The sequence below is a fragment of the Falco biarmicus genome, chromosome W (genome assembly GCF_023638135.1).
Source record: "Falco biarmicus isolate bFalBia1 chromosome W, bFalBia1.pri, whole genome shotgun sequence".
Lineage (NCBI taxonomy): Eukaryota > Metazoa > Chordata > Aves > Falconiformes > Falconidae > Falco > Falco biarmicus.
The window spans coordinates 17,655,229-17,668,763 of record NC_079310.1 but is presented as its reverse complement, the minus strand read 5'-3'; the positions used below and the strand labels follow the sequence as shown (position 1 = coordinate 17,668,763).

The 13,535-nt window shown below is 40.5% G+C and overlaps 1 long non-coding RNA gene across 3 annotated transcripts; it reads left to right on the top strand.

The window, feature by feature from the left end:
• The first annotated feature begins 260 nt into the window (after positions 1 to 260).
• Positions 261 to 9,097, top strand: LOC130142001 (uncharacterized). 3 transcript variants are annotated; one of them, XR_008819250.1, is made up of 3 exons: positions 263 to 584; positions 3,237 to 5,946; positions 6,615 to 9,097. It is a non-coding gene; the product is annotated as an uncharacterized LOC130142001 (long non-coding RNA). The 3 variants fall into 3 exon arrangements; XR_008819249.1 differs by having other exon boundaries at positions 265 to 584; positions 3,237 to 5,720; positions 5,836 to 9,097; XR_008819248.1 differs by lacking the exon at positions 6,615 to 9,097 and having other exon boundaries at positions 261 to 584; positions 3,237 to 5,835.
• The last annotated feature ends 4,438 nt before the right edge of the window (positions 9,098 to 13,535 follow it).

Here is a 13,535-nt window from a genome sequence, read left to right as displayed (position 1 = left end):
ATATGTTACCATTGTCCGGGTTGGACAACCCAGGCCTGTTAGTTGAAACTGCAGAGCAACTTGGGAACAAGCAGTGGGAGAAAGAAAACAAGCTATGCACAAACAAGAAGCCAGGTGCAGAGCAAGTCCTGGGAACTGCAGAATCAACACACTCTCATCGGCACACTCTGATAAGACACTTGCAGCATGCTCACCGATCAGCGACACGGACCCCCACGTGGCCAGAGACTTTTATCTAATCACCTGTGTGCAAAGTCGGGTGAGCGGTCGGTTTAAGTTATAAATATAACCTGTTTGTTTAATAAAGTGAGCACGGCATGTAGCCATATTGGTGTGATTGTCGTGACTTGGCCGACTGTCCAGTCGGGACCCTCTTCGTCTGGCGCCCGAACAGGGACCCGTTTATTCGCTTAAATGCGGTTTAGCTTAAATACTGTTCGTTTAAATGCAGAAGTCTCCATGCATCAGACCCAAAGGAAAGTTGTCCGATTTGGGAGCTGGAGGTCGGAGGCGGGCGGAACCTGGAAAGCGAAAAGCGGAGTCCAGAGTTCGGTGTAGAGCTGCGGATCGCACCTCCACCGGAGGTAAGACCGCGTCGAGTAAATCGCGGCAGGGCTCTCCGCTAAATTCCTCTCTGTGAGAGGGGGGGGGGGCACTAAGGAAGACCGCGATGAGTGCGGCGGGGCTTCTCCGCTGATACCCTTTCTGTGAGAGGGGGGAGCTCTGAGAAGACCGCGATGGAATTAGACGCGGCAATTAAGCTGTTAACTGGCATCCTCCTTGGGAGAGGGGAGGGCGTTAAAGAGACAGAAGTGGAGACATTAGTTCGCTGGGCACGAAAAAAGGATAACATTCCCGAGCCCACGTTATTGTTTAGTAGTACGGAACGTAGAGAAGTGGGAAATTGCCTCTGGGATACTACGATCGAGGGAGGTAGAGAAGGAAAAGAAGCTAAAGCGTTAGGAGCTACGTGGTGGTCTATAATTAACACCCTGGAAACTATGAAGGCGGAAAAGAAAGTAGCGGCAGCAGCTATAGAAGCGTTGGGGGGAGATGTGGTAGAAAAGCCGGTGGAGCAGAAGGGTGATTCACCTAAGCCTTCTCTCTTGGCTACGCTTTTCGGAGTTGGGCATACTCGTCCTATGAAGGATATGTCCACCCCTGCGTGTTCAACAGTGCAGGAGCTTGTAGATAAAACAGCGGACAAACCGGAAGTTCCTCCTCGGGAGCCTGCTGTAACTGAGCCGAACCCGGAAGAGGCGATTGAGCCTCCCCAGGAGGGCGGGGCAGCGAGTCCTGCTGCACCAATCGGAGCTGTGGGTGGAGCAAGACCAAAACGGAGGGTGGCGACAGCTCGTAGGTCACATCAGGGCGGGCAAAAGCGCCGTCCGAAGTCGTATCCTCCTCTTCCTGAAACATCATCGCACGAATTTGAGGAGGAAGGCGGGGAGAAACTTTGTGATAACAATACAGAGAAATCCTTACAGGAGGTAATAGATAAATTAAGAAACCTTGAAAAGCGAGTTGAAATGAACCTGCCTACTACTTCAATCCCTGTAATTCCTCCAGTTAGCCCAACTGCCCCACCGATGCTGAACTCGAGAAAAGATCCAATTCTACAGCGTTGGTCTGGTGGTGTTTGTGATGCTATTTTGGAAGGTGACTGGCAGGTGACTAGCTCATTAGCTTGTCCAGTAGTGGTTAATAATCTTGATGCACATAACTGGGACATGATTTATGGAAGGTTAATGATCAGATTTTCGCGATGGGAGTGTTGCAACCTGCTCTTCCACCTTTTATGATGATCCCTTAGATTTGGCAAATTGTTGTGATAGACTTGAAACACTATTTCTTCACGATTCCCTTACATCCTGACAACACGCAAAGATTTGCATTCACTCTGCCATCAATAAACCATGCTGCTCCAGCCAAACGGTATGAATGGGTTGTCTTACCACAAGGAATGAAGAACTCTCCTACGATGTGTCAGACTTTTGTAGATTGGGCACTTGTTCCGGTACGACAACGTTGGCCTCACGTCCTGATCTATCATTATATGGATGATATTTTATTGGCCGCTGAACAAGGGATTTCAGATGATCAAATGAAATGGCTTGTTAACTACCTTCTACCATGTGGTTTGATTGTGGGCGCCTGAGGAGGTTCAATGTTCGGCCCCATGGAAATATCTAGGCTGGCTCATCTCGGATGCTCAGATCCAGCCACAGAAGGTGACCCTTACTACACAAATAACTAATCTGCATGATGCTCAAAGGCTTTTAGGAGACCTACAGTGGGTTTGTAATATAGTTGGCCTCACTAGTGATGATTTGCAACCGTTCTGATCCTAGTTGCATGGCACTGAAGCCAACAGTCCTCAAACTTGTTCACCACAACAGTGGGCTGCCCTAGAAGTTGTGTCCCGCAAGATTCAGACTGGCTGCACTGTGGTCGCTGAATGGTGAATCATCCGTTATCTTTTTTGGTTTGTAATGTTGCCACTTCACCTTTTGCCCTTATTTTACAATGGCAAAAGAAAAAGGGGGAGAATACTGTGATCGTTTTAGAGTGGTTGTTTTTGCCATTGCAACCCAGACATTGTATTTTAAGTCATCCTGAAGCAGTAGCGGCCTTGGTGAGAAAAGGAAGAGACAGGATTGTTGAAGTTGATGGGACTGAACCGGCAGATATCAGTATTCCAGTCCGTGGTGATGATTACGAATGGCTTCTGAGACATTCAACAGCCATACAGGGAGCCTTGATAGGTTATACAGGTGTTGTACACAACAACCGGCCAAAAGGACCTCTCTGGAAGATGTTAGAGCATTACCAGTGGATTGTGAGACCGCTATGCTCAAAAAGACCAGTTGACGGGCCAACGGTGTTTACAGATGCAGGACAAAAGATGAAGAAGGCTGCATGTGTTTGGCAATCCGATAATCAGTGGCAGAAACATGTGATCTCTGGTGAACCAGGGGACAACCTTCAAACCTTAGAACTGAAAGCAGTGTGTTGGGCATTGGGAAGCTGGAACGACACACCTGTAAACATAGTATCAGACTCATTGTATGTAATTGGTGTAGTACAACACTGTTGTTATACATCACCAAAGACTGCGAGGGAATTAAACAACTACAGTTCCTGGTTTGAATGTTTTGTATAAAAATATATCTTCAGGCGTATGGGAAGGACCTAATCCGGTGTTATCGATAGAGGTTATTTTTGTATCTCCACAGATAAAGGACCTATATAGGTCCCTAGCAAGTTTGTGTGATCTGTATGTCAAGATCAGAAGACGGAAGAGAAGACTCAGAGTGAGAAGACAGAATAAACTGTCTGTGTTCTAAGGATGTAGACCACGGGTATTATGCCAATGTATGCAATGTGGGGTAAAATGGTACTGTAAGCCAAAGTTTAAATGTAAATGGTGTGAAGGGTGTATGGACAGTAAATGGGGTACTGTGCGTCTGAATAGTAACCGGGCATGAAGCAAGAGGAAACATATGACTAGTGTAATACCATGCTGACTGGAGATAGTACACATCATCACAATCTGTGAAAGTACAGCTTGTGGTGTGGAACCTGAAAATTGTACCTGAAATTTGGTCTGGTTTAGAGCAGGATTGGGAAGAAACTAGAACTTGTTTAATTGGTATTCCCCTGCAAGAGAATGAAACAAATTTTGATGTTTTTTGGAATCTTAAAGCAGTGAATCTGACTTCCAATCAGAATGGTACATGTATGAGTCCAAATGGGCAATATGTTTGGCCTTCTGTGCGTAATGCAGCGTGGCAGAAGACGGTTATTGAGAATTTAAATCAGCCACATCATTTACCTTTACAGGAGTTAGACCTATTGGCTAGTGTTGTACCTATCGAATATGTCAATGTTACTACAACTGATATGGCAGACTGTACCCACATGTCATCACCACTTCAGCCTGTAGATGGCACTGGAGTAATTTGGTTTGGTGACCCGTGGCAAATATGGCTAACATGTCAAGGTGAACGGAGGTTTTATACAGGGTTTCAAAATCTAACCGGTTCACCTATTTGGGGTGAATTGAAAACTGGGGGTTTCCATGTAGATGTACCAGGGGGTTATCAGTTGCCGCTGGGAGTCTTTTTGATTTGTGGGGACAGAGCGTGGCCAGGGATTCCTTTGAATCCTGTCAGTGGACCATGTTATTTAGGGTGTTTGACTTTCTTTGCTCGACATATGAAAGACTTATTAAAAATGATTCAACAGTCTCACAGATCACAGAGGGCACTGCGCACCTTTGATGAAACATGTAATGACCGAGTCGATCTACATTCCGTAACAGAAAATGTCTTGGCCTCCATATTTATGCCGGTGGCAATGGCAGCATTAAATGCTAAGAATATATGAAGGTTAGCATGCTGGGGAGAGAAACAAATTAATCTTACATCGCAGATTTTAAGTTCGTTATTGCTTGATGTAGATAGCGTTAGGCATGCTTTGTTACAGAATAGAGCTGCAATAGATTTTTTGTTATTAGCACATGGACACGGTTGTGAGGATTTTGAAGGGATGTGTTGTGTGAACCTTTCCGATCATTCCATATCGATGCACAAGAATTTGTCACAACTGCAGGGAAACATGAAGCATATTCTTGCTGATGACAATCCCTTCGATGAATGGTTGAGAGGATTGGGGATAACAGGTTGGTTAAAGACGTTATTGATGGAAGGAATATGCTTTGTTATAATCATTGTTGTAATGTTTTTAAATTTTGGCTGTTTATTTTCTTGTTTGAAGAAAGGTTTAACTTCTATTGTGAACCAGACATGGGTTGTCCAAAAAGAAAAAGGGGGAATTGTAGAGGGATTTTTAAAAGACCGAGGACATATGTTACCATTATCCGGTTTGGACAACCCAGGCCTGTTAGTTGAAGCTGCAGAGCAACTTTAAATTGTCCTTGAGCCAAGCAGTGTGAGAAAGAAAACAAGCTATGCACAAACAAGAAGCCAGGTGCAGAGCAAGTCCTGGGAACTGAGAAATCAACACACTCTCATTCAGCACACTCTGATCAGGCGCCTGCAGTATGCTCACCAATCAGCGACACAGACACCCGCGTGACCAGAAACTTTTATCCAATCATCTATGTGTAGAGTCGCGTGAGCGATTGGCTTAAGTTATAAATATGACCTGTTTGTTTGATAAAGTGAGCTCGACATGTAGCCATATGGGTGTGATTGTCGTGACTTGGCCAACTCTCCACGGGGACCCTCTTCAACGTCCCATGGTATGGAATACCTCTTTGGCTAGCTTGGGTCACCTGTCCTGGCTGTGTCCCCTCCCAATTTCCAGTGCACCCCCAGCCCTCTCACTGGCAGGGCCCAAGGAACTGAAAAGTCCTTAATTTAGCATAAACATCACCCAGCAACAACTAAGAACATCAGTGTCCTATCAACATTGTTCTCACATCATAGCCAAAACACAGCACTGTACTAACTACTAAGAAGAAAGTTAACTCTATCCCAGCTGAAACTAGGACAGTATCTTAAACATAGGAGTTTTCTAATTTGGTTTTCCTAAACTTGCTGTTGTTTTGTGTATGCTGTTTCTTCCAGGACAACCTGATACATATTGGACCAGAAATGGAAATTCGGGTTGTCACTCTAGGATTAGATTGAGCTGGAAAAATAGCTATTTTGTTTAAGTTAAAGATGAATTCATGCAGCCAATTCCAACAATAGGTTAGTAGCAACAATGTAAATGTAAAGATTTTCTGAACACTTGATTTATCTGTAGAATTTGATTATTTTATGTTCATACAGAACAAGACTATAAAACTTTAATATTTTTTTTTAGGTTTTAATATTGAAACAGTAGAATACAATAATTTGAAGTTTACTATTTGGGATGTAGGAGGGAAGCACAAATTGAGGCCCTTGTGGAAATATTATAATCTCAATACACAAGGTGAGTCTAATAAAACTTTTAAACCATATTTTGTCTTTTAGCTTGCATTTCAGAACTGAAATATTATTAATATAAATAATTTATATCTTTAGAAAGTTGTTAATCTAATGCAAAGTACTGCTGCTAGATACATGAGCTAGAAATTTTAATCCGGTTGGTCATAGTGTCTGCTGCATGATAAAGGTGCATTCTCCATAAATCCATTAGACAGTTCATGGAGAATCTCTGTTAAGCTGGTTTTAGCTGACGACAGACAAGGTGCAGCATTCTAAAATCTGCATAGTGAGAAGTAGTACTTGCCAGGTATGAACTTTAAATAGCACTTGAAATGAAAACACTCAGCCTTTTAGGAGCCTTTAGTTGGCAACTTTATAAAATTCTACAAAGTTCTGTAACTTGTGACTTGGTATTGCAGTGTAATATCTAATCATAAACTAGATAAACTGCTCAATTCTGAAAACATTGTTATAAATTATTCTGACTTGGAAATTCATGCTCTCCTGTAAATCCTCCATAGTTGTTTTCCAAGTTAGAAAGGGGTTCCTCTTCATTAATTCATTAAGAATTATCTGAAATACTTAGGAATGACAATCAGTTTGTGCTCAATTTTGTGCGTTATTTCAGCCTTCATTGCAAACTTAAACATTTTAAATCACTCATCTTTTCAGGCTTTTAAAAATTGTATTTTGGGGTTTCTGTCGTCTTCTTAAAACTTGCTCTACAAACACCAGTAGCATAGAATTGTGTCTACCTTGAATTTTAAGTTGGAGAGAAAGCCTAAGCAGTTACCTTGTTGCATACCTGCAGTAAGTTTTATTTTGTTTTGGTGTTGGGGTGTTTTTCATTGCAAAAAGCATGAGTTTAAATTCTGTCCTCTAGTTCTGCCTCCCTGACTCTCCAGTCTTTCTGGCATCTTGGTTACTTTCTAGTGGAGAGTGAAATCTACTACTGCTGTGTTGGGTTCATGGGAATCTTCTCTGGATTGTGTAGTCTGTAGCTCAAGGAAGCTGTGCTGATTTGGCTGAACCTGTAGATTTTACAGCCAGTTAAGGGAAACTGGAACAATTGTGTAGGAGTTTATTGAGCATAAATGAATCAACAAAGGGTTTCAACTGAGATACTCAATCCATACATGGTAAACCTGGTTTCAGACATAATCAGTTAAAATATCACAGCCTTTATGTTAGACTATGGCAAAAACTTCAGACTTTTTTCCCTGTCTTAAGATGAATTCTAGATTTTTGTCAAAAGTGTAGAGGTATGTAAGGCATTTCTCAGTCTTCCTGGAGTTGAAATTGAAGTTGCACACTGCTGAGAAACTTCACATAGAAGGCTGCTAGGAAAAAAGAATTGTGTTAATTGAAAGCTAACTTTACAGAGTTCATATCTGAATGTGTGTAAAACTTTTTTTTTTTTCTTTCATAGTGGTGGTGTTCATTGTTGATAGCAGTCACAAAGACAGGGTCAGCAAAGCACAGTGAACTTGTAAAATATTTAACAGAGAAGTAATTGTGGGATGCCTTGTTCTTGATCTTTGCTAATGAACAGATACTTGTGATATTTTTTTTCCACTCTGTTACTCTTTTCCTTAGTTTGCGTATCAAATTGCAACTTTCTGAACCCTCTGCTGTGGGTAGGGGATGGTAATGTGGAAAGGATAAAATGTAGATGTTTTCCTTATGCTTAATGCTGGTAAAATAAGTGATGCTAGAGTGCTTAGTAGATTCTACAACCAGTTTTTGTTTTATGGTAAAAAGTAGTAAATTTGTAACTGTTTGATTTGGCTTTCACATTTGGAAAGCTTTTATATGATTTTTAGCCTCAGTCTAAGCCATCAGTTAAAAATAAAATGCTTCAAACATAAGACAGAAGAATAATTGAGTCTGTGTATCTAATTCTGTTACAGGATGTAGCACGTGTGCTTTCAGTGGAAAAAATTACAGAACTGCTGAGTCTCCACAAATTCTGCTGTGGCCATAGCTGGTATATTTAGGGTTGTAATGCCTGAAGTGCTACAAGACTTTATGAAGGATTGGACTGGCTTTCAAAGCAGTTAGTGGCTGCTGGTGTCCTGGATGTGGCTTAATTTCACAGCAGCTGCAATTTAAGGTTGTAGTTTACAGTTTTGTTTTGTTTGCACGATTTAGGATGTTGTAGCCAGTTCTGCTGTCTGAAGAGGGGACTTTATTTAACTGGGTGGTTAAAGAAAAATATAAACCTTTATCATAGATTGGATAATTGGTTCAGTAAACTTGTGCAGTTATAGTGCTTTTTAAATTTGATGCATTTACAAGTAACAGAATGGTCTAGTTACAAGGGTGCCTTGAAATTATTTTTGGTGCAATTAGGTGGTTACAATTTAAAAATTTTACCTGATAAAGCATGCATTGGAGTTAATATAATAACAAGGTTACAGTAGTTAATTGATGTCAAAAATGTTGAGTGCTTTAGGAACACTTTCCCAAGAAACTATTCCAAAATCCATCTCAAGTTATTAGAATAGCCAACTTTGGCTACTAGTCAGAAATAAACAATGCTACTGCTCAATATCTAAAAAATGCATTCATCTTAAGGTGTGATTGAAAATTACATACAAATACACTGCAAAAGGAAAAATGTTTCCCCCATTATTTATTAGCTTCCCTGTTTGTTACAGGAAGGGAGCATAACCAGGCAAAGAAAACTGAGAATGAGGAAGTGTTTCAGAGCTAGGGGGCTGTGGCATTGTTTAGCTAGTTGTTTTCTAGTTTTGGATTGGCTTTTTTGTGGGTGGGGGTGTTTTTTTGTTACTTGCAAACGTGCTAAATTATTTATGGACAGAATATAGTGATATTGAGGTGAAAGCGTTTTATGCATGCTTGAGGACATAATCTGCTTTTTGAGATTAAGTTTCTTCCTCAAGAAGTCGAAACTTAAAAAAAACCAAACCAAACCCACAACAAATAATAAAACTTCTTTAAGAAGGAGTATGGTTTAACATCAGTCCAGCTATGTACTTTTATATATGTCATGCTTCCAAATGAAGATAGTAGTCTTAAAGTATTAAATAACACAATGTAAAAGCAGTGTACACTAATTATAACTCTGTCCTGGTTTCAGCTGGGATAGTTAACTTTTTTCTTAGTAGTTAGTACAGTGCTGTGTTTTGGCTCTGATGTGAGAACACTGTTGATAGAATACTGACATTTTTAGTTATTGCTGGGTGATGTTTATACTAAATCAAGGACTTTTCAATTCCTTGGGCCCTGACAGTGAGAGGGTTGGAGAGGCACTGGAAATTGGGAGGGGACACAGCCAGGACAGGTGACCCAAGCTAGCCAAAGGGATATTCCATGCCATATGATGTCATGCTAAGTATATAAACTGGGGGAAGAAGAAGGAAGGAGGGGACATTTGGCATTATGGTGTTTGTCTTCCCAAGTAACTGTTATGCGTGATGGAGCCCTGCTTTCCTGGGGATGGCTGAACACCTGCCTGCCCATGGGAAGTGGTGAATGAGTTCTTTGCTTTGCTTCGCTTGCATGCGTGGCTTTTGCTTTACCTATTAAATTGTTCTTATCTCAACCTTGGAGTTGTACATTCCTTTCCAATCCTCCTTCCCATCCCTCTGGGTGGGGAGGAGTGAGCAAGTGGCTGCGTGGTGCTTGGTTGCTGGCTGGGGTTAACCACGACAAACTCTTACTTAGAAGAGCAGATGGTAAAATGTGATATAAACTTTCCATAATTAGATTTTTAATTCTTACTGTATCTTCTACATGGAACTGTCACCAATGCCTCTATTTTTGAAATTTATTTATTTACAAACCCATGAAATATGGGTATAGTGCTGTTTAAATTTAGAGAAGGTGGCAGTGGCTTAGTGATGTCTCCTTTTCTGCTGCATGTGCAACTCTGATAACAATTTTATCAGTCTTTTATGCAATTCAGAATCTTCTGGCCTCCTCTTTAAGTGCATAGTCATTGCCAATTGAAGAAGCCATGCCATGACCCTCTTCACATTGGTACAGGAGCTACAAAGAGCATAGCCCATAGATCAAAACTGCATATTGTCACTCTTCTTAGAGTAGAGGTGAATAGGGAGAACCGGACAGTGCAAGTAAGCAGTGTTGTTTCACAGATTGGTAGATTATTATTTTTTTCCACACTGAAAAGCATGTTTACCTGTGAGGGCTCTGAACCTCACTTGGCAAAGAAAATGTATCCCTTTTTCTGTGGCTATGGCTTTTATTGTAATATTATCAGTTTTATGGTTTCCCACTAGGTAGCTTAGGTAAAGTCAAGAATGTATAAACAAATTAGTACATTTGCACTTTTCTTCAAGAGGAAGCAGTTAAGGTAACTACTTCTGCATAATAACACTTATTTGTAGTTTTCTCTTGTTAAATTTAATGTAAATGGTGTTAAATACAGCTTCAGTTTCAGCAAATCTAATGACTTAAATAGTAGCTGAAAGAACACTAAGCTTTAAAGTAGTTAAATGTTTGTGAAATGTGCTTCAATACCTACATAGGTACTGAGAAGGGGTAGTTAATCTTTCTTCAGATAACCTGATAGATTTGGAAATGGTTTACAACAGGGTGAAGGGTTTTTTTCTTGCACCAACCAACCTAAAAATTGTTCATCCTTCTCAGCCTGTAACTTCATGCACAATAGACAGTTGACTGCTCCGACTCAAGCATCTGCTTAACCTGTACTGCAGAGCAGTCCCAGATCTAGTTAGGGCTGACTGTCCCTTCATAGCAGAACTTCTTCATATTTTAAGAAGAGCTAAGTATGGTAGATAATACATTTTCCTGGAGTACTTGTAAGAGAGAAGACATGCATTCTTTCAAAAATCCTGAACCTGTCATTTTATTTTATCTGGCTTTTGCTTGTTATACATGTGCCTCAAACTCTTAAGTATAGTTCTACTTGCTATTTTAAAGTGTTCAAGGTGACCAGTTTAGGGATTTTTTTTTTTTTTTGTAACAATACATTTGAGGGCAGAGAAAAAAATACACATACTTTTGAGTACAAAGGATTGCTTGTAACACATAGAATATTCCCATAAAAGTGTTTTTAAATTGAACGTATTTAATAGGACTTGAAGTAACTGTGAAAGTGTTGCATTCATCTGCGAACCCTTCAGTGTAAACAGGTATGCCAAGAGGTTTATTTGTATTATAAATTAACACTATATATATAATAATTCAGTTATAAGTTTAAGCTTGTTTCACCAGAACTTTAGTTTTTAGTGGACTGACTTATGCAATATGTAATTGGAATATTTCCTCAACTTGAACTCACTCAAGCATTACTATGATGATTATTTGAAAAGTCTGAATAACTTCTCATAGGATTCTGACTTAATTATGAAATTGAGTAAATACAAGAGCCAGTGACACTAGTGTGGCTTTCTTTAAAGAATCTTGGCTCAAAACGAGTATGTCTAGGCTAATTGAAAAAATAACGGTTTATCACTTCATACGGCCTTGCTACCTTCAAATTTATTTTGAAGTATGTGGTACATGAGGGTTCCCCCCCCCAAGATAGTTCTTACTCTAAACTGTGTGGATGTAATATAATGATTTTTTGAAAGAAAGGGCTCTTTTAGTGGAAAAAAAACCTTATGAGCTGCTGTGATTTGCCCAGAAAATGAGTTCTCTTCCATAAAAGTATCTAAAACTTTGAGAATTTTAATAAGCTTGCCTTTTTTTAGGTCATCTCAGACTAGATGATATGCTACATTTTAACTTACCGTTAAATTATTCTTGTTCATCCCTGAAGATATCCTTTTATCTCACTGAAGGTAAGCTTCCTAGTGGTAGCAGCTTTTGAGTGACTGAATTTGATTAATATGCATCACATTTGGTTTCATGAATTAAGTTACCACAACTGTGAACTCCTGAGTCTTGTAGGAGTGCAGTGGTGTTATGTGCAAATAAACAGTTGTCACAGCACTATCAAAACTAGCCAGCTGCAACAAGGCTTTTACCATCACATACCAGGTTAACTTCATAAAGTAGTTCCCACACCTTGCCCTGACACAGCCACCAATCCCCCACAAGGTTTCAAAAGTTGATCTACTGTCAGTGCTGTTTCTCAGTCCTCTTCAGGCCAACCTACCCTGCTTCTTGCCTCTGCTGCATCCAGACCCTTTACCAGCCTCCTCTCATCCAGACCCCCTCCTTGTCTCTCCTCCATCTGCCGGGGGGGGGGGGGGGGGGGGGGGGGAAGGAACCACACACAAACATGCACGCTCCCGCTCTCTCTTTCTCTCCTCCTTCTGATTCTTCCAGGTCTGTCTTCATCTAGTGCTCCTCTTTCATACACCTTAGAGCTATTTAACTACTTAGCAGGAACCAGCCACAGCTGCACATTATCCACATCAGCCAACCCACCACCCCTGAAGCAAGCCCACAGCTGTATATTATCAATGTTAATTAACCTGCTTTCATTCCTCTATAATTCCTCTACAAACAAAGTTAATGTTCCTATATTGTCATGGTTTAACCCCAGCTGGCAACTAAGCACCATGCAGCCACTCACTCATTCCCCCCACAGTGAGATGGGGGAGAGGACTGGAAGAGTAAAAGTGAGAAAACTCATGGGTTGAGATAAAGACAGTTTAATAGGTAAAGCAAAAGCTGTGCACACAAGCAAAGAATTCATTCATCACTTCCCATTGGCAGGCAGGTGTTCAGCCATCCCCAGGAAAGCAGGGCTCCATCATGTGTAATGATTACTCAGGAAGAGAAATGCCATAATGCCAAATGTTCCCCACCTCCTTCTTCTTCCCCCAGTTTATATACTCAGCATGATGTCATATGGTATGGAATACATCTTTGGCTAGTTGGGGTCACCTGTCCTGGCTGTGTCCCCTCCCAATTTCCAGTGCCCCTCCAGCCCTCTCACTGTCAGGGCCCAAGGAATTGAAAAGTCCTTGATTCAGTATAAACATCATCCAGCAACAACTAAAAACATCAGTGTGCTATCAACATTGTTCTCACATCATAGCCAAAACACAGCACTGTACTAACTACTAAGGAGAAATTTAACTCTATCCCAGATGAAACCAAGACGTATTTAGATTAGACTTAACTATCCAACGTAAAAACAGGACCATATTTAACCCACAGGTTCACAACAGCTTGAGAAGTTTTCTGAGCTTTCATTGAGGACTGCATTGGAAATGCCTGACATAAGCTTGATTTAAAATAAATGATAGCAATTACCTCACCAAAGTATTTCAGTATAAGTAGTAATGTTTGCAGGATTTTGGGGTAAAAATGAGGCCAAAAGCAGGCTCCCTAGGTTAAAGTAATGAGAAAGCAAACATTAAAAGAAAAAAATTATTGGCAATGCCAAACAAGTTGCACAGGACTTTATAAACTGGAATTCTATGAGTTGATAATTATTTTTGAACACAGATGACATGTACATGACCTTCTTTAAAAGACAGAGGTAGATTACATACATTGTCATAACAAATAGTATCATAACAATCTAACTCTTGCTGCATCTACATATGATTGAATAGTTTATTCATAGCTTAAGATTTCTGACCTATTCCTCTGTCAAAGATTTCACTACTGTGAAAAGATTTAATT